The following is a 3,160-nucleotide window of genomic DNA, read 5'->3' on the forward strand; positions in this document are numbered from 1 at the left end:
CTCACCTACCTAATAAGTCACAGAATTTTTGCTTCTTGTCCATAAAACCACAATTTTGGCTAATTTAAGTTCGTAGATGCTAAGAGAGGAATATTTTTATCAGAAAACATATTTATGGTCCTCCAAATTATAATCTGAGAATATTCATTTGCCAATTTGGTCTTCGTATGCAGATGAACTGATAAGCACAGCGGAAGGTAAAGGTTCCATTTGCCAAAGAGAAATTTCATCATTGCTACACAACAAGTGCAGGAGAGTTTGTGTTGAACCCAGATGATTCAAGTGGAGACCCACAGAACTTCAGTGTCATTAATGGTGGCCCCACCATCAGGGTGAATACCCTGGCTTACATGCTACCTTAATCTTCTGTGGTGGGAAGATGTTCATGAGTATTTCTAAAATTAGGCAAAATTTGAACAGTTTAAAAAAGTGTTAGAAGAGTTATATACATAATACTATGGAAAAAATGAAAAGGAATTACAAATTTGCTTGAGCTTTAAAATACAATAAAAATTGGTGTGTGTCAAGGTCAGGAAAGCAGAAGACAAAGGAAAACATCGTGGAGTAAAATGGAATGGAGTAGCTGAAGTAGAAAAGCTTCTTGCTATGTTACGAAGATATGTTTACAGTCATGAATGGAATGAACAGTTGGGCCTGAAGCCCTCTATTCTAGTCTTGGGACTGTGTCCCAAGAATCAAGAAGAGGGACTTTCCTGGTGGTCCAGGGGCTAAGTCTTTGTGCTCCCAATGCAGGGGGCATGGGTTCAATTCCTTGTTGTGGAACTAAGATCCCATATGCTTTATAGCATGGCCTAAAAAGACAAAAAAAGAAAGAAAGAAAGAAAGACACAAGCAGAGAAATGATGTGACCAGACATATCTTAAACAGATTTCTGGAAGCAAGCACCTAGAAGGTTAATAAATATTCACTAAATGAGTAAATTAAAAATTGGAGCAATAAGATTGAAAATGAAAAAGTACAGCTAAGAGGTTACTAAAATTGTTGAAGGAAGAGATGCTGAAAAAACCAAAATGCATATTTATGCACCATGAAAACTGCATTCAATCTTTTGTGACCTTCAATTGGTAATGAAATAAGATGGGTAATGCCAGAAGTGGCTGTTAATTCCAGATTCTTCTAAGTCATCTTTTAAAGAATACCTAGATAAGAAGAGAATCCATCACTTAAAACAGAAAACAAAAACATTGAAAAATAGGGAAAAAAAGAGATTTTTCTCTCTACTCTAGCTTTAAAAACACAATGAAATACACTGCACTCTTTTGTCAAGGTCTCTGATAGAATTTATCACCAGTACAGTTTGCATCTAGACTGGCCCAGTGCTACACGGAACTAGTACTATTTTTTGCAATAAATCATATAATTGCACTATCCTTGGCTAGGAGTACCTAAAGATTATTGAATTATAGGTTCCAAGCTGATATTTTGACATTTCCAAGAATCAAAAGGTCATAAAATTACTCCTATATGGCAATATGAAGTATATTTTACCCTTGGGAATACATCTAGAATGAATCTAGAAGAAAGTCATTCAATGGCATCTTGTATTTGGTGGAGACAGGGGTGACCATCATAATTAAGATAAGCAACAGCAATGTTTACCTTCTATAGCCACTAAGGCTTATTATTATATTTAAACAGCAGGCCTCGAATGATGCAACAGCTGACAGCATGGGATCTGATGCAGGCAGTATGCTCTCTCGTGGATACCAGAATTCCCAGAGGCAAATTACTCAGCCCTGCTGAGCCCCACTTCCTTAAATTGGACAAGGAGGATAATAATACTTGTAGGGTAGTTAAGAGGATTAGAGATTATTTGCTTTCAGTGCTAAGCAAAATTTCTATTGCAAAACCCCTATTATTCAGGCATTAAATCTTGCAGAGACATTCGTAAAGTGAGGTTCCATTTTTTTTTAAATGGGTATAGTATGCTGTGCTAGGTAACCTCTAAAAAGAACCATCTCTTATTACATGAGAGCCTGTCATCCCCCACCCCTATCCCCCCATCAGTGCTGGCTGGCCTAGTTACTTGCTTCCAACCAATAGAATATGGCAAAGCAGGTGATTTGTTATGCAGCAATAAATAACTCACACATATTCATGCAAAATTTACATAGCAAATGGACCCCCCCCCCCCAAGCTTGTTCACCAGTACAAGAGGAAATAGGATATAGCTGCAGGATGGAATACAATACAGCAATCAGATTAAATTAAAAACAAGCACTTAAGCAACTCCATGGATAACACAAACAATATTGAGCAGAAGAACAAGATGCAAAAATATATGGGTATAGGGTTCTTTTTGAGGTAATTAAAATGTCTCAAAATAGATTGTAGTGATAGTTACACATACCTATAAATGTACCACATCATTGCACTGTACTTTCACATGTGTGAATTACTGAGTTGTGCACTGTATCTCAATGAAGGCATTTTCTTTAATAGGACCAATTTTTTTTTCTTTTTTCTTTTTGGCTCTACTACATGGCATGTGGGATCTTAGTTCCCCAACCAGGGATCGAACCCCAAGCCTGCTCCCCTTGCACTGGAAGGAGGAGTCTTAACCACTGAACCACCAAGAAAGTCCACTCAATTTAGACTTTAAAAGATAAAACAGTTTTACGTACTTGTGTGAAGATATCAGGTTCTCTGTGCTTTTCCGTTGATCAAGGTGTTGACCCCTCTAAACACATAATGTATAATAAGTCTTGCAGTCAGCGTAATGCCTCCACTTTACTCTTCATTTTCTGAACTTTTGAAATTCTAGGTTTAAGAATTTACCCTTTACCCTTTTTGTTTAAGTTTTAGAGCAAGCTTGTCTATAAAATAAAATCTTGTCAAATAAAATCTTACCAAGATTTTTGAGAGCATCTACATTTGTTCAGTTCAGTTGCTCAGTCATGTCCAACTCTTTGCAACCCCATGAATCGCAGCACGCCAGGCCTCCCTGTCCATCACCAACTCCCAGAGTTCACTCAGACTCATGTCCATCGAGTCAGTGATGCCATCCAGCCATCTCATCCTCTGTTGTCCTCTTCGCCTCCTAGCCCCCAATCCCTCCCAGCATCAGAGTCTTTTCCAATGAGTCAACTCTTCACATGAGGTGGCCAAAGTACTGGAGTTTCAGCTTTAGTATCATTCC

The sequence above is a fragment of the Bison bison genome, unplaced genomic scaffold (assembly GCF_000754665.1).
Source record: "Bison bison bison isolate TAMUID 2011002044 unplaced genomic scaffold, Bison_UMD1.0 scf7180017864043, whole genome shotgun sequence".
Taxonomy (NCBI): domain Eukaryota; kingdom Metazoa; phylum Chordata; class Mammalia; order Artiodactyla; family Bovidae; genus Bison; species Bison bison.